Below are 18635 nucleotides of genomic sequence, written 5' to 3'. Positions count from 1 at the left end.
TGTTAGAATCTCCTCTATTACTAAAAAAAACAAAAAGAGTAATAACAACTGTAAAACTTAAAATTTAAGATCAGACGACAGATAATTTTGTTTAATCATAAGCTATCATTCTCCATAGTATCAATTTAAAATAGGCCTCAAGCACATTTCTTCCAAATAAAACCAGACAAAAGTTTAGTTTTTGAATCAGTCTCCTGATCATTCCATGACTAACTATGTAAGAACAAAATAACTAAGTACAAAGGTACCAAGGAAATGAATTAGATCTACTAAAACCGATAAAGGTCAAACTGTGTCAAATTGTAGCCTGAAGAAAGACTGTCCTAAATGCAGCAAACTGCATCTGAGAGGTTTCTGTAAAGGGAATAAACATGACAGCCCCTCTAGATATATTTAGGTACATTTTCAAAGTCTACCATTGTACAGCAAATGTGTGACGAGCTATTCAGTACATTTCTTATTGCACACCGTTTTACCACCTTAAATCAATGTGTATGCTGGCTTTTAGGTTGGATTTTTAACTTGAGCAAAACATAGCCACAAAACAGATATAATGTTGGGAAGTTTCTAACAGAACATCTACTGAAAAGCCACATGATCAAACTACACGGCCAATTTTGAGTTGGTCAACTAAAGCAGGCTTTAAAAAGATAAAGAGGAAGTATTCCTATGGTCTGGTCTTTCATTTCTTTAATCTTATGTAACCCTTGTGCTATCTTAGGCTATTTAACTTTGGGAGTTGGGTCATCTAGACCCACTAGACAGTCCGCTGAACCTTTTTTCTTCAATGATTTGTGATCTTAACTGGTGTCCATGGATTACATGAAATCTTTCCACCTTTATCCACCTTTGTCATGGTAGGGAGAACAAGTCAATGTAAGGGTGGGGTCATCTAAAGATAGCACAAGGGTTAATTGGGTTGCCCCTTTTTTTGGTTCTTGTGTTTGTATTTGATTTGTTTCTGTACAGGTTGGCTGTGACTTCACCTGGATGCCCCACCCTCCTGGGTTCTCCACGAAGCAGTCACAGCTGTCACAGCTGCCTGGAGTTACCCATTTGTTGTTTACGGAGATGCCTTTCTGTTCTGTCAAACAAAAAGCAGGAGAAGAAATTGAAGATTCTTTTCTAGTTGTTGTTTTTTTTGCTGGTTTTTGCTCCCACGTTTGACACACATTTTTTATTAATAAATCTTGTGTTCTTCCTGCTCCAAGGTCCTTTCTAAAGCAGGATTTTTTAAAAGTCTTTTATGAATCAATAAATATTTTCTAAGCAGTTTTAGTGATTTGGCATAAACCCCAACCCAAAATCAATTGTTTTTACCAATTTCAGGCTCCAAATGGTCATGAAACCTTAGTAAGACTAATAATAAGACTTGGAGAGTCTAAAAAGGAGTAAACCAGTGGGAAAGCCTTTCAGATGAGGGTTTTTTTTTTTTAAATTAATTTAGTTTTCTTTTTTGCCGTCTTCAGGTTCGATTTTTTTTTTATTTCCCATGAAAATATCATATTCAATTAAAATAAAAATCTCAGAAGTAGTATGAAAAGATTTTCCAAAGGTAACTCCACTCAAAATTGTACGGTTGAAGACTTGCACAAATAAATGACTTATTTATACCAAATTGCAAAGGTACATATAAGTCATTTTGTAAAATTACCTGGCATTGTTCACTGGAAAAATTATATATTTGTTGATTTAGTAAATACTGAGTTCAAGGGAGATTGACCGCGCTGCTTAACATGCAAGCCTTTGGAGTTTTGTGGTATTTTATTTCTCAGCTAGACTTTTCGTTGATTTGATAAATAAATGATATTTCAGTCTGGATTTCTTAACAATTATTATCCACCACAACACCTGAATGAATGGGATGTGCTCTAAAAGTAAGAGCAGGCATTTTCAAAGAGAAAAATTAGACCAGTGCTACAATCAGCCAAAACATATAGTGTAAGGATTCAGTGGTTTGGTTTTCTTTGTCATGTTTTTGGTTTCCTTTGTCAGTCACACCAGTTTCTGGTTCGTGATCCACAGCTGTCTTCAGTTCAGTTAATTGCCCTCAGCATTTTAAAGTGTCTTGGTTTCTGTTCATCCTTGTCTGGTCATCTGCTCTGTTGTGTCACAGTTTTGTTTCTCCTCATGGTTTTGTCATGTTTCAGTTTGCTAATTAAATGTTTTATTTCCCGTCACCAATCCTGGTCTCCTGCATTTTGGGTCCTCCACCACCAGTTCTTGACATATAGTATCTGTAATTGAATCAAATTCAAAGGAAGCAAACATCTATGAGGACTGAGCAGACATTTACTATGCTGGACGACCCATTTTCTGTCTGTGCTATGAAGTAGCGTGCATGCTTCGCAGTGTCAGCTTAGTGTGATGCTGTTAACTACATAAAACACACTGGCACCATGACCCACATTTGATTCTGTAGACACTAAATATAGTTTGGGAATCTCCTTCTTTCAGTTAATCAAAAATGAAAATCTCTAAAAGATATCTGGATGTGGATTAAGATTTCTTTGCAAATAGATGCCCAGTCTTTTATGACTCATGTAACCCTTGTGCTATCTTAGATGACCCCACCCTTACACCCTACAACAAATATGTAGACAGATATAATAGTCTGCAATTGGATGGCTTGGAGTGGAGCCGAGCAGGTAGCTTGCAATCTACTTCATTCTACTACTTGCAATCTCCACCTCAAACATTGTCTACTCCTGATTTAAAACAATTTTGAAGAAAAAAACATCAGACATGAAATTTTTAAGCTTAATTTTCTTTATCCCTTGTGCTAGCCTATGGGGTCATGATGACCATTGGCATGTTCTCCCTACCATGACAAAGGTGGATCAAAGTGGAAAGATTTCATGTAATACATGAACACCAGTGAAGATCACAAATCATTGAAGAAAAAAGGTTCAGAGCACTGTCTAGTGGGTCTAGATGACCCAACTCCCAATGGTAAAGTGCCTAGGATGGCACAAGGGTTATACCACACACAAGCAGCAATCCCTCTGCTTTTATCCAACTTGTTGCTGATTAGTTTAGTTTAGTTGTTGAATATCTTGTTACACAATATAACGTAGTATATGTTGGCTTATATTTACCTAATTTTAGCATCTAGTGACTCTTTGAAAATGCTGTGGTGCATAAAATCCTAGATTTGAAAGGTACACCGTAGTTGACTTTCTGTTTGACATCATTGCATTTTCCAGCAAAGGAAAAAGTTTAAAGTTTAACTCAAAAAATAAAAATATAAAGATTTGTAGTCAAACTCTGGGATATTTTAGCTTTCAGACAAAAATAAAGCAGCTTGAATTTCTGTAAAGTTGATCAATCCGTGAGAAAAGAAGTTGAACATCTTGGTAGGTTCTATCTGATGCAATTTGTTCAAATATGATTGCTTAATAATTACTCCTAAAATTAGCCAATACCAGCCGTCATCAACACAATCTGCCTTTTTAAATCCTAGTTTAATTGAAACGAGTGACAGTCACATTTGTCTCCTCTCTGCTTGCTCTTTCCTTGGCAACAGCAACACGTAACCCATAAATGGGACTCCCTGGTAACCAGCTCAGCCTCCTCTGGAGTTGGCCACATCTCAAAATTCAGAATATGGCAGAAAATGTTGCCAGTTAAAAGATTAACAGCTCTAAAAGCATACTTTTAGGAAAAAAGCTTGGATATGAATTTACAAACTTCCAAACTGTCCAACACGGATGCTTACACACAATTATATGGCAATATTTAAAGAAATGTTCAAGTTTTGCCTTTCTGCTTTTCTGTGGGGTCTGGTACACATTGCCTTTTTTTTGCGTCACAATATTTGTCATGTAACATGCTCCACAGACTCTCACATCCAGCCTTTATTCATCCGGCTTGGTCTGGTTTTAACAAAGTCTTAAATTAAAGATTTTTTTTTTTGGCCAATCCTTGTTATGCAACAGAGTCAGAAAAAATTAGTCTGAAACTCAAACAATCTTCGGATGTAAATGAGCAACTAAGGCTTAATCTGTCTGGGATGCAGTTGTGATGTAAGATGGTCCAAAGTGCCATCATGCTGGCGCGATTGCAGCAGAAGTCCCAGGCTTAGTTTTGGATTACATTTCAGCGGAGCCAAAAATGGCTTTTAATCTGTCCGTCAGAGGCCAGAACGCCATATCTGTTTTTTAACGGAGCTCTGTTTAAGCAAGACACCGGAAGCTGCATCAAAGTTGTCAGAGTTCACATGGTCTGTAAAAGACGTAATTGGGTTTAGACTGGTATTTTGTAGATTGGAAACATCCAACCATCCACATGTGATGCTGTGTGAAGTTCCTGCTTATCATACCACATAATATATAATCATTAAAGCAATATGCTGTCTACTTTTTTAGCTTTAACAATACACTATAGCTTTAACACTTGTAAACTACAAATAAATGTTATTTTCAATAATGCAACAATAAAGACAATTCTTTAAAATCTGAATAAAATGTGCTCAGATTTTGTTCAAAGTGAATCCAAAGTTGTTTCATTTGACCAACTTGGTCCGTAAAATAAAAAAGAACATAAATAAAAACAACATGGAATATGATTAATTAGAGCTGAGAGTCATTAAACAAACTGCACACAAAATATCAAATTGAGATTTAAATCCAGACTAAAAAAAATAATTTAGATTTCTATCTGCTCACAATTTTGATTAAATATCTTCATTCAAATTTAGAACCAATTTTGTTTTGTTTTTTAATCAAAAGAAACTGCCAAAAAAAATCTGTTTTTCTTGTTTTCTGAGATAATTCACAAGAAATTACTTTGATAGTAAATTGATCCATGGATTCAATCAATTTACATTAGATAAATTAAACAAAAGTTGATCCATTACATATATTTTATTTGTAAATTCCTGCAGGATTGAGCCCCCAAGGGCTACTGGACCCTCAAAGACAAGACCACTTTTTCAAAACAAGAGACATGGACAAAAGAACAATACATTTGAAGATTGGGAGCTAATAAAAAACCACATTATACTAAAATAGTCTGTGCATCTTCCATGATTGAGAGCATCCTTGCCATGTTGGGGGCCCCCTGTGACTGTGCTCAGTTTGCCCTTATGGTAGATTTGGGCCACTCAAGTGGTACGTTCCAAAGACTGGGATGTTGTGGGTTCAAATCATTAACTGTATATGAGAACTGGACTGCATGAGTGTGATATCACCCATAGAAAATGGTTTACTACTTGCTCCAACCAAATGAAGTCAATTTTTTCATTTTTTGCAACATGAACGCCGTTTTGAATGTTCAGTTTGGGACCGAATACTTTCATTGAGGCGTGTGATTGGTCTGTTTAATTTGAATAACTTACATAACCATAATACCATTGCTATACCGTTATCATAAAGAAATAAAAAGGTTAGCAAGAACATATTTAAAAGGTTACCAAAGCAAGAGTAGTTGTTCTGACAAATATAACTGAGTAACAGCTGTCTTTTTTTGAATAGAAGTCTATGGCGTTTTAGCTTCTTGCAGCCAATAGGTAACTCCTGTTTGGAAAGTGTGTGTGTGTGTGGGGGGGGGGGGGGGGGGTCACTCAGTCTAATTCTCACATGCAGTCAATGGTTCAAATCCACAGCCAGATCATAGGCAACCTAAGAGTCTAAAAATGGGTCCCAATGGATCCCGGCTAAATAGTCCCTGAGCATGTCTTTGACAACAGCTCACAACAATGAATCAACAACACAAGTTCCATCTATTGAAGTACTACATAAGTAATTCCCAATGGTGTTTTAATTAAAATCTAACAACCTGTGTAGTTTTCTAGGATGTAGTTTCTGCAGAAGAAATTCACCTCTGAGTTGGGGGAGTTGTTGGTGTGGAGTAAGCCCACCCCTACTTCCCATCATCCCCTTGTTTACCCGCTATAGCTTTGAGCATCTCACAACCCCAGACTAACATTACTGGAGGAACAAAAATGGCGAGCAATATTGGAGCTATCCAGTCGAGCAGTTTTTATCCAGATGCCAGCTCAGATGAGGAAAAGAAAGATCTATTTGTCTGCAAGAGTGGATGCATCAGAATGGAGCGGAGCTTTTGGCCTTCTGCGGTAGGTTCTATATCACAACCACAGGCTTTTTCCAACGGCATTTTTTCATCTCCCCTCGGTTCACAATGATTTGAATAAAGGAATACTCAGAAATGCAATTTTAAACTGAATTTTCTTTAAATATGTCCTCCATCATAACAATGTCTAAAGAATGTGTTTAAAACACCCCAAAACACAATTAGTAATGGAGTCGGTCTTTCACATACTGATATTTTAGCTTTACAGAGACATCTATTATTTATCTGACTTTATTACTCATAATCTTAAATTGTAATGCGTGTTTCAGTGCTGGGTTGCTTTTGAGTTATTCCAATCCGAATAATGAATTTGTCATGCACCTGATCAGCAGTGACCCCGGCAGAGTATCAGCTCTGACTTCCAGCTGAGCAGTGTCTGTTAAATCCGACCATTGTGACCCACTGAGGTATAGCTGCAGGCCACTCACTCAGGCCTGCCAACACACTGTGGACCACTATCCTCTCGCAGCATCACTGCACCACCATCTCTGATGATGATCAATAATAATGTGCGTTGATCCACCAGGCAGGGAGAACGGAGGAAAACGACACCGTCAGATATAGCCTACTTCACGTGCCAAATTTCAGAGGCTAATGCGCAAAGCTGCGCCGGGATAATCATAACGGGCATCCTCTGCGCACAGCGAGTGCAGCCTCTAACCGCAGACATATGAGCCGGAAGAGACGGCTCTGCTCGGAAAAAAAAATCATCCCTAAAAGCGCACTGGTCTCGCTGGTCTCCTCACTGCTGTAGGCCGAGTCTGCCACTTCCATAACGCAGGCTAAGCTCTTCGATGCGGCCTAAACGGACACCATCACCCGTATAGGAGCCGATATGAGCACCTATCACTTTGATTTCACCGTTCTTGTGACAAAAATAAATCGAACCCGTTCTAATAAGCCTGCATGGCTGCAGCGATGACTCCTCCAAGCAGGCCTGCTAGTCCCTTTAACGACCAGTATCCCACCGATCAGCGCACGGCCTGCGCGTTTCCCTGCGTTACCTCGTCGAGGGTCTCCATCTGCTGACGGTTCCTGACGTGGGAGGGTAACCATCCATGGTATTGTTGAAAATCAGATGTGGCTTCCGCTACGATCTCTGCATCAGCAACAGCAGCAGCCCGTACAATGAAGCGATGATGGCCGGTGGTGATGATGCTGGGAGCCCCGCCCTCCTCTCGGTGCAGCCAGGATGAGCTCAGCGGCTCCAAGACGCGGATGCAGTCCAACCAGCAACCTCCCCCGTCAGCACATGATTCTTACTCAAAGGAAATTAGTATATGTTAAAAACAATTCTACTGTCATCTTCACTTTTTATGTTAAAAGAAATATTAAAATATTATTTTTATATTTAAATGTGAATCTCTGGGGACCAGTGTGCTTTTGGTTGTCAATTTAATCTGTATCTAGAAAAAGTGAAGGAATTTCTTGCCTCTCCATTCAACAAGGATAGCATGGAAAATGTTGCATTTAATCAAAAAAATGAAACTTAAACAGAATACAGATTCAGGGCTTACTGTTTAACCCTTGTTCTATCCTAGGCACTTTACCATTGGGAGTTGGGTCATCTAGACCCAGACAGTGCTCTGAACCTTTTTTCTTATATGATTTGTGATCTTCACTGGTGTCCGTGGATTACATTAAATCTTTCCACCTTTATCCACCTTTGTCATGGTAGGGAGAACACGTCAATGTAAGGGTGGGGTCATCTAAGACATCACAAGGGTTAATTGATTTCAGGTATTTATTTATCTATTTTTGCATAAATTGGGGTTCCAGCTGATAAAACGCACAAAAATGGGATAGTCCTTTTCATTTTTTTTCTGTTTAGAAAATTTAAATCTTCTGGAGAAATGTGCCAAAATCTTGCAGTTCATGAATGTTTTCAGCTGAGTTTCGCCCACTAATCATCTACTAAACTTGAAGTGGCTGCACAGGTTCCTCAGATGTCATTAAATTGGCTCAGTTGGGTTCAATATGTGAAAGACTTCAGACTTGGCAACTAGCCAGAAGACCATCATTGATCAGGTGGTTGAGCAAGTATGGGCCATAGGCGCGTGCTGGCAGTCACGCCTCTGTCAGTCTGCCCCATGCAGGGCAGCTGTGGCTACATCAGTAGCTTACCATCACCAAGTATGAATGACAGGTAAATGAATAATGGACATACATTGTAAGCGCTTTGAGCATCTGGAAAAGCGCAGAAAAATCCATTATTATTATTATTATTATTATCATCCCATCCATAGTCTGGGTAAGGCTCAAAAGTTCATAGCTGGCTGTTCATAGAGCACTGTGTCCAAGCAGATCAATGGAAAGTCTAATGGAAAGGCAAAATTTGGCAGGAGAAGATGCATCAGCAAGAGACGACCGTGGGCTTCAGCGGATCAAGATTCGAGAACCTGGCAGACATCCAAATAATGGAATGAGTTGGAGGAGCAGCTTCAAAAACCACCACATTCAGTCGCATTTTGGAGATGGGCTACAACTCACGGGTTCCTGGGATCAAGCCACTTCTGAGGCTTGGCCAGAAAAGGGAATGTCTCAATTAGAAGATGAAAAAGAAGGACTGGACTGTTGGCCATTGGTCCAAGGTCCCGTTTTCTGATAAATGGAAAGTGTGCCTTTCATTTGTAACTCTTTGCTAGCAGCATGCCCTAAAAGTTCTTTAAAAAGTCTTCAACATGTTCAAAATGCAGCTGCAAGATTGTTAGCAGGAACTAGCAGAAAAGAACACATCACTCCTCTGTTAGTTTCACTTCACTGGCTCCCAGTTGAATCTAGAATCAAGTTCAAAATCCTCCTACTAACCTATAAGGCCTTATATGGTATGACCCCATATTAAAGATCTTTTAGTGCCTTACCACTTAAACAGAACACTTCGCTCAGAAAATGCAGGACTGCTTGTGGTTCCTTGAATCTGTAAAAGTACAGTTGGAGGTAGAGCATTTAGCCACCAAGCCCCTGTTTTATGGAATAAACTTCCAGCTCATGGAAGAGAGGCCGACACAGTTCGGATTAAAACATTCCTTTTTTGGACAGGCTTATTGTCAGATTAGATAGTTATCAGAGATTTTTTAACTTGCTATTAACATGTTTGTTAACAGTTGTTTGTAGGCTGCTAGAAGTTTGGAGATGGGGAAGGTATGGTTCATTTCTCAACTTTCTTCTCCTTCTCTCCTCCTCTCCTCTATTCTTGATCGTTAATTTATCATTCAGTTCTCCTTGCTTGCTACAGTACGATTCATGCATTGTCCCTCTTGATTCCAGATTCCATTTGGCTCGTCCGTGCACCTGCACTTGGCTGTGGACCTCACCTCTGGCTCATCTCTGCTCCTGCTATTGAATTCTGTGACTTCATTCTTTATGATTTCATGTTCATCATACAAAGACCGGTGTGAAGCCCATTGAAACGACCATTGTTGTTATATTGGGCTATATAAATAAAATTGAATTTTGGAATCAATGTGAAATGGTCTGGAGGAAGACCGGTGAGGAGCAGAACCCAAACTGCTTGAGGTCCAGTGTGAAATCTCCACAGTCAGTCATAATTGGGGCTGCAATCTCCAACGGTGTTGGTCAAAATCATAAAGCAAACTTCACTCACTTAGGTGTGCATCTCACGGGTCATGGTTCAAAATTATTAAGAATAAATGCCACAAACTTAGATGTGTGTTACTTTAACTTATTAATGAAGGTGGTTTGTAATTTAAAGAATTAATGTCAATTTCCTTGCATCTTCAGGACAAACGGATTTCTTTCTTTTTTAACTGATCTTCAACATCAAAGCTTCAATTAAAATAAAAACATAGTAAAAGATCTGGCTTGTCGGGACAGATAGATACAGATTGGATATAAATCTGCTTTTCAGTTAATAATGATGGGTTTAGAAAGAATTTCGCACTTATGAGTGTTGGGGTTTTTTTGAGTGTAAAAACAGTTGTATGCCTAAGGCATTGAGCTTTTTTTCCCCTTTTGTGAGCAAAGTTTTGACGTGGAGAGGTATTGAGTGACATGGAAAGTCACATTCAGCATCTACGTACTTGTTGGATCGCGCACAATGGGTGTTCAATAGGACAGACATGTTTATGGCCATGCACTCATCTGAGTTGATTTCTTGTGAGAAAAAATATTTGAAACTGTTTTGTTTTCGCATGTAGTTGATTTTCTTCATGCGGCTTTATGCTGAAAAAAATAATAATAGATCTTTGCCATTCATTTTTGATAATGCAAGATAGAAATGCAGAAAATCCCAGCAAGGCACCAGTCTATGTAGCTCTTCTGCAACAAAATTAATTTAGCACTTTACCAATATGGTATCTGAGCCAATTCTATTACTTTATCCAATACAGCACAAAACAAATGGTAATTAATTATACAACATTTTGCCACTTTCTCAGAAGGCTCAAGGCGCTTTACACTCACAGTCCTATTTACTCATGCACACAAACATTCACACACTGATGGCGGTTCTACTGTCGAACACTGGCGGCAACCTATAACCACCAGAGACAATGTGGGGTTCAGTTGCCTGCCCAAGAACATTTTGACACGTGAGCAAGCAAGGCAGGAACCTAACCTGCAGTCTTCCTTTATGAGGCCAACTGCCCTATCTATGCACCACGACCGCCCCATAGTGGCTAAAAGATTGAGAAAACACAGTATATAGATGTGGAATTGCAGTAAAACAACACTTTTCCATATAAAACATGCTCCTAAGATTCTTTATGACCGTATAGTTGATTGTTAAAAATAACTGTAAAAGCCGGTTGGTGCTTGTCAGTCGTGGAAAATACGCCACCAGCAGCAAACTTATCTTTATGTGTGTCATAAAATTTTAGAGGTGATATTTTCTTGTTTTTTTCCTGCTGGGTTGGGTTTTAGAAGTTAAAAAATAGTAAATTGAGAAACTACTTTCCTTCTTACTAATCAGAAAATCCTTGTTTATACAGCTTTCCAACCATGGCTGTAACAGGTCCTCAAAAGTAGCTCAGTTTCAGAAAATAGACACCACACGTTATGGTGATGAATATAGAAAAAAAGTTAAATCGCTCTTTTTTTAAATCAATTTTTACAAAATGCTTCCTTTTTAGATATGGCCATACTCTTAACTAGCACTTTGACTCAAGTTAGTTAATGTCGCTAGCATATTTAGAAATACAATTATAAGACATTGTAAAAGTAAAGGAATTAGAGTGATGTATTATTTAAATGAAAAAACATTTTTTTGAAGTGAATGTTTTGTAATTTGATGAACAGAGCAACAGTATGTGTAGTCTTTTTATCATTTGTTTTTTCTTTTTTCTTTGGGCCGACATTAATTATTAACATTTATATAGCTAATAACTAATTTAACAGTTTGAAATTTGAAAAAGTTCTCAATAATTCGTATTAGGAAAAACAAAGAAGTGGACCATAAATTAGAGTGATTCTTTCTTTCTTTCTTTCTTTCTTTCTTTCTTTCTTTCTTTCTTTCTTTCTTTCTTTCTTTCTTTCTTTCTTTCTTTTGCGTTTCAGTTTGAGCTGCACGTTGGAGTGGTGCTTAGTGGAAGGCCCTGGTTCAAATCCCAGCTGGGATCTTCTGTGTGGAGTTTGCACGTTCTTGCCGTGCATCCATGAGTTTGCTCCAGTCACTGCTGCTTCCTCCCACGGTCCAAAAACAAGCGTTAAAGGTTAATTGGTGTAAATTGTCCCTAGGTGTACACGTGAGTGTGTGTGTGAACAGACTGGCCACCTATTCAGGGTGTACCCCGCCTTCAGTCTACAGTAGCTAGGTTGGCTTCAGCAACCCTGTGACCCCGAAAGACCTTCAGCGGGTTCAGAAGATGGATGGTATTTCATTTCAATTTTATTACTTCCACTCCTCATATCTTACTGAACACAGTATCATATCACACACTATTCATCTATAGTTGTGTAAGGCTTCGTTTTATCAACAGCTTTGGTAAGTGTTGATAAAAACCACTTAACCATATTGTTTTATTTCATTCAAACTTTCCACTTGTTTGGAACCACTTTTTATCAAATATCAATGCATTGCAGCAATAAACACAAAACAAAATAGTAATTAAGTACCTTGAGCTATTTTATAGATTTTCTAGATGAATAAATTATTTATATTGGCACATAAGAGTGAGTCACATTATTACCTGCACTGGTGGTTTAACTCAACTAGTTTAGTAGATTTATGCCTTACTTTCAACTTTGTTTGTCTTTTATGCCTCTGGTTTTTAGTGTTTTTTCCCTAGATTTTCTTCAAAGAAACTACAAGTTATAACTTGTCTGCACTCAAATAAATCTGGAATTGTCAAAGGTGTTAAACTCCACTAAAGGTGTGAAATAGCCTGGGGGGGTTAGAACCTGACTGTATGCCTGTTTGTTTTACTATTCCTGGAAATGTCATAAGACTCATCCAAGATTCTAAAAAATGTATGTACTCTGATGCAGTTTGGTTAGAACAATATACATCTGTTTGATAAGTAAAGAATACATGTCTGAATTCATAGAAATACATATAAGAAAATGTGGCTTTAGTTCTGAGTTTTACAGGAAATCAGTGACATATTTTACAGCAAACCTAAGGATGAAAAGAAGGACAGATTTGGTTTAAACATTCTGGGCAAGCAATTTTTATTTTATTTTAATTTTTAGAAGATAGAAACAAGTGAATTCAAAATCAAATTTTTCATCATTAATGCAATTCCAGATAAACTTTTCTTGTTTTCATGATAATGGCTTCTGTCTTCACTTGACTAGGCTTGTACGTTTCTGGCAGAGCCTTGCACAATTATCCATTTCTTTATTTTTGCATATGTTTTTGCATTACTTCCTGTCCCTGCCTATTTAAACACCCCTGTCTTCACGCTTCACTGCCAGATTGTCTTACCGCACTGCACCAACTCTTCTCCCCTGAAGTCTTTACCTGATTATTGGTACCTGTCAATGTGACTCCTGGATTTCGCCTGTCTGCCTCTTGCCCTTTTACCATGGATCTGCCTCTGCCTCTTCCCTTTTGGATACTGGACGTCCGAATTTGGACTCGGCCAAGCATTTTGGAATAGGAACCCTGCTTGCCCCCCCCACCTCTCTTTGCTACATTATTTCAACCTTCCACCAGTGGATTCTGCAACATTTTCATCATCTAGTGTGTCCATCCCACCCCCATCCATTCTGAGCCTGTCATTAATCTGCTTCTCCTGTTTTCCCAGAGCACCCTGTTGACAGTTCCTGTCACCTGAAGCCAACCACACTTCCTGTCCTCGCAATTATATGCATTTGTATGTTTGAAGATGTGGGTTTTTTAACTGGGTCCAGGCATGACAATTGACTTTGACATATAGAAACCAGCAGTGGTGGGTAGCAATGAGTTGCATATAGTTGAGTGACTTTTCATTAAAATTGTACTCCTCAGAGTACTTTTACAGCACCATAGATTTTAATTGTAACTGGAGTAGATTGAAGTTAAATCTCAGAAATCTTCCTTTAAACTGACATTTTCACTTAGGTTTTTTTTTTGTAAAATGTCTTTATTTTATTCTTGAGTAGCATTAAAATTGGCAGATAATCGAAACATTTTAAGGTTTTTAACAGTGATTTTTTTGTCAATACCAATTGATGTTGACTGTGTAACCACAATGAACTCATTCATCTTCAAAAACCTTTAATGTTCACTATGGCACCAGTGATGTATGAGGAAGTAACAATCTTTATTAAACATTCACAATTCATTGTACCTGGAAAAGGAAAGGATCAGGTGCAATTAAAAAAAAAATTATGATACAATGTACTTTGCCACTACTAAAAACCTGGAAATTACTATATTATCGCTGGATGCTGAAAAAGCTTTTGACAGAGTAAAGTGGAAGTTCCGCATTGCTGCCCTCCATAAGTTTGGGTTTGGAGAATCATTCATCAATTGGATTAAAATATTATATCACAACGCCAATGCATCAGTTAGAACTAATAAACATACTTCCAACAGGTTTTTTCTTGGAAGAGGAACCAGACAGGGTTGCCCACTCTCCCCCTCTCTTTTTGCTATATTTATTGAGCCTCTAGCTGCAGCATAAGACAGCAGGAGAGCATTAAAGGAATTAAAACCCAACACAGCCATCATAAAATTAGTCTTTATGCAGATGACATATTACTGTTTTTAAATAATTCAAGTTCTGTAAATGAAACAGCAAGAATTATTAATGAATTCTCCTCCATATCAGACTACTCAATTACTTGGAATAAATCTACCACTGAACAGTAACGCAGAGCAAAGACTCTTGATACAAGTCAAATCAGGCAATATCAAATATCTAGGTATTTATTTTTCCCCCAAATTATCAGAACTGGTGCAGCTAAACCACACCCCATTACTAAAAAGCATACAGGATGATCTAACACGCTGGACCAACCTGCCTCTGTCCCTTATGGGCAAGGTAGCCACGGTTAAAATGAAAATCTTACCAAAAGTTAATTATCTTTTCTCGTTGATCCCCACACAACCGCCATAAAGTGGTTCAAAACATTAGACTCATCTATATCAAGCTTTTTATGTAACAATAAACCGGCAAGAATAAGTCTAAAAACTTTTAAATCTGCAAAAAGCTGTGGAGGTTTAGAACTACCTAACTTCCACAAATACTTTCTTGCAAATAGATTACAATACATCTTAAAATGGTTCAAAAATAAACCAACTCATGGTTAGACTTGGAACAGGCGTTATGTGGGAAGATGAATTTGTCTGATCTACCATTTATTAGCCAAACAGTTAAATAACAGGAATGTTTCCAAAGTACTAATATAAATGCCACTTCAACAGCCTGGTGGGAATTTCTCAAAATATCAAAATCGTCAATTCAACCATGCAAAATGACACCCATCTGGAACAACCCGGACATCCTTATAAACAAAAAAATGACACACTTCCCAACTTGGCAAGCAGGGGGCGTAACACTACTAGAGCACTTAATTATTGATAGAATATTCATAACACCCCAGGAACTACAAGACAAACATGGAATAAATAACTTCTTGGAATAGAAGCAACTAAATCTATAATTACCAATATGTTTAAATACAAAGACAACAACTTAAAGCTACCAGAACTAGTTACCTCTTTGATAAATTTTTCAATGAATAAAACTATCACCAAAATATACAAACTCTTATGCAACCTAGATAATACCAGTTCAGTTCCAATAACAAAAATGGAATGCAGACTTGAACAGCAGCCCAGATCAAAGCTTCTGGTCAGAACTTTGTCTAAACACCTTTAAACTGACAAAAAATCCAAACTTGCAGCTAATCCTTTTCAAAACTCTTCACAGAATTTACTACACTGGACAGAGGGTGTTCAATATGGGTCTCAGTAACTCAGACATTTGTGAGCACTGTGAAAGTAATCTACCAAACAGTTACATGCATGCACTGTGGTTCTGCACGCCTGTCCAGGCTCTCTGGCAGCAGGTATGTGCCGATCTATCAGTCTGGCTTAAGGTTTCAATCATGGCTTCACCGTCACTTTGTGGTGACATGAGTGCCATCGATATAGAAGGAGGATTATTATCTATCATTTTCATAAGTATTTGTATTGCAAAAAAAAAACAATTTTAATAAATTGGAAAAACAAGAAAAATATTAATGTAAGTCAATACAGAAATCCTCTGCTTGAACATATCAGCTTGGAAAGAATTTCAGCCCAAAGTTCAAGTAACTTTGAAAGAATTCAGTCTCTGTGGTCTCCCATAGCCAACTCGATGATTTAGAGCAGGGGTCGGCAACCTTTTTTACTCAAAGAGCCATTTGAGACCCCCCCTAATGAAAAGAAAGCACCTGGAGCCACAACCCGTTTTGACATTATTATATATATTATACATGTATATATTATATCAAGGGTGCTCATTACGTCGATCGCGATCGACCGGTCGATCTTCAAGGAGTGTAGATCGCGGGCCAGAAGACATTAAAAAATAACTAAATAAATAAAAAGTACTTCTTAAAAATCCACCAGCCAATCAAAATCCTCACTGAGAAGTACGAAGCTTGATTGACATGTAGATTGGCCAATCGGACATCCTCTGAATCACTGCACATGCGTGTTTAAAAACGCTGAGCGCAAACTCTCTCTCATCAGAAAGTTGCTCTCTGCCCCGCGGTACGTCAAGTTCCCGGCAGAAGACCACTCCGGACAACCGGAGTGTTTATTGAAGCAAAACAAGAAAATCTGTCTACATAATTGTGGTGTAGATCAGTGTTTTTCAACCTTTTTTGAGCCACGGCACACTTTAACCCTGACAAAAATCCTGCGGCACACCAGCATCCAAAAAAAAAAATGCAGAAATTCATGGTCTGTATTGATCGTCAGCCCCCCCGCGCAATCTCACGTGGATTTTTGTGATAATTGTGGCAAAAAAAGCAGGAAGGTGCGGCTGTTTTTTTCTAAGAGATGAACCACCAGCTAAAGACGAGCTCAGTTGGTATTTTTGTTAGAACTGAGCGACTTTATCAGCAGAATTAAGAACAAGGAAGTGAAGACTTTAACCACTTCTGATTGGTCAGACTGATGACATGTGATTAAGCCTTCAAGAATGATTGGCGGAGACAGTTAAAGGGGAGGGACTTTTCCTTACACAGTTATAGCTGCAGCTAAATCGCCGTACCGTGATTCTTATCAAAATGTCTTTAATAGAATTAAATAAACACAAAGAAAAAGTAATTTTAAGATCTTTTATATTCCTAACTACTCAGTGTTTTATCAGGGCCTGTTTGGATGAACAAAGAGCTGATTTCCTGGAGATGGAAAATATTTTTAGATCAGTTAATGAGGGCAATTTCTCCACGGCGCACTTGACCATCTCCCACGGCACACTAGTGTGCCGCGGCACACTGGTTGAAAAACACTGGTGTAGATCTATGGAATGGATTGGATGAAGGTTTAAAACAAAGCAAAAGTTTACAAATATTCAAAAAATCCTACAAGAAGTCACTATTAAAACTTTATAAGGCCAGAAACGATTAAACAAAAAATGTCTCTTTAGCACAGTTGCCATGCAGAATTGTATTGTGAATGTTTTGTAACTATCTGTAAATAGCAATACGCGGATTGAATACGCACATCATAAGGTTTTGTAAAAAGGGGTGGGAGCAGACAAGATTTTCTCTTCAACCCACTCCTTTTCAAGCACACTGTATTAATTCATGTCTTTTAAACCACTGTGTGTTGACTTTCTCATTTATTTTGAGTTTGAAATAAACGAAACGAAACGAAACGAAACGAAGCAGCCCCGCGTGTGTCCTCCTGCTATTAGCTCTGCAGTTCTCGCCTGATAAATACGAGTTCATTAAGGAAGCTGTTTTTTACCTGGCACGCGCTTCATACGGAGCCAGCAGCGCCTTTGAAATGCCATGAAAAATGAACAAACTAAAATAAAATTTAATTTTTATAAAACAATCATTATTTTCCAAAGTCACAGGGAGCCACAACAGAAGGATGAAAGAGCCACATGTGGCCCCAGAGCCATGGGTTGCCGACCCCTGACTTAGCGGGTGGAGGGCCTGGTCGTCGCTTCTCCTTGTCTTTCTGCCGTGGTTCAGGGTGGGGGTCGGGACCTTCCGGTGCCCGGTGGGGGGCGGTGGGGACTCCGTTGGTCAGGGGGTCGGGTCCGGTGCCTGGGTGGGGCGGGCTGGGGTGCTGGGCGGTCATCCGGGCTCGGGTGTGGGGGTGTGTGGTTGGTTGAGTGGTGGTCTGGCTAAGCTTGGGGGGTGGTCCTTTTGCCTGTGCTGGGGGGGGGGGGGGGGGGGGGGGGGGGTTTGGGGCATTTGCACCATAGGCATGTGGGGCCCTTAGTGAGAGGGGTGCTTGGATATCACTGCCAGCAAGCAGCAGATGTCCTTTTAGCGCCCTACCTGCCAATTTTAACTGCACCGTAGACATTTAGGGCCCCTTGATGGGGAGGGCAATGGGACATCACTGTGAGTAATCAGGAGATGTCCCCTCAATGCCCTACCCGCCAATTTTAACTGCACCCCCTTAGTACACACCCTTAACCATTCCAAATATACATTCCAACATAAACACACACACATTTACACACAAACCCTCACAAACACACAGACATGCATTTTGCTAGGAAGGTGGGACCTTGGACCATTTGTCCCCTGATATGGGGTACTGGGCCCTTGGCAACGGCGGCCGTGTCCCCTGGGTGCTGGCTTCCTGGGCCAGGCGGCCCTCTCTCCACGCAGGGAGAGGGATCCCTGAGCTTTTTGGCAAGACCAAGACCCGGGGATCACATCACACCTGAGCAGAAGGGGGCGTCCGTGTGATGTGGGTTCTGGTCCTTGCCCCGAGCGCTGGGCCTCGCCAAATTTCCAACTGTGGACGAGCACCTCTTGTGGACCCCCTCTTCTCTTGGATGTCTTCCTTCTGGGCGGGGGCAGCTGGCCCCTGCCTTGCTCCTTCCTGGACCAACGGTGGGCTGGGTGGGTGGCTGCCTGGAGCGGGATGCGGGTCTCCCTTGGGGGGTCCTGGCTCGTACCTGGGGTTGGGGCGG

At 39.5% G+C, this 18635-nt stretch overlaps 1 protein-coding gene across 2 annotated transcripts in view; it reads right to left on the bottom strand.

The window, feature by feature from the left end:
- The window catches only part of LOC101166183 (janus kinase and microtubule-interacting protein 2), a 31802-nt gene extending 24532 nt beyond the window's left edge, over positions 1-7270 (bottom strand). For both annotated transcript variants that reach the window (XM_023962619.1, XM_023962620.1), the window contains exon 1: positions 7098-7270. The gene's annotated coding sequence lies outside the window, so the exon portion shown is untranslated. The remainder of the gene's footprint in view (positions 1-7097) is intronic.
- Positions 7271-18635: the final 11365 nt, after the last annotated feature.

This window comes from Oryzias latipes, chromosome 14 (assembly GCF_002234675.1).
Source record: "Oryzias latipes chromosome 14, ASM223467v1".
Classification (NCBI taxonomy): domain Eukaryota; kingdom Metazoa; phylum Chordata; class Actinopteri; order Beloniformes; family Adrianichthyidae; genus Oryzias; species Oryzias latipes.
This window is presented reverse-complemented; position numbering and strand designations above follow the sequence as displayed.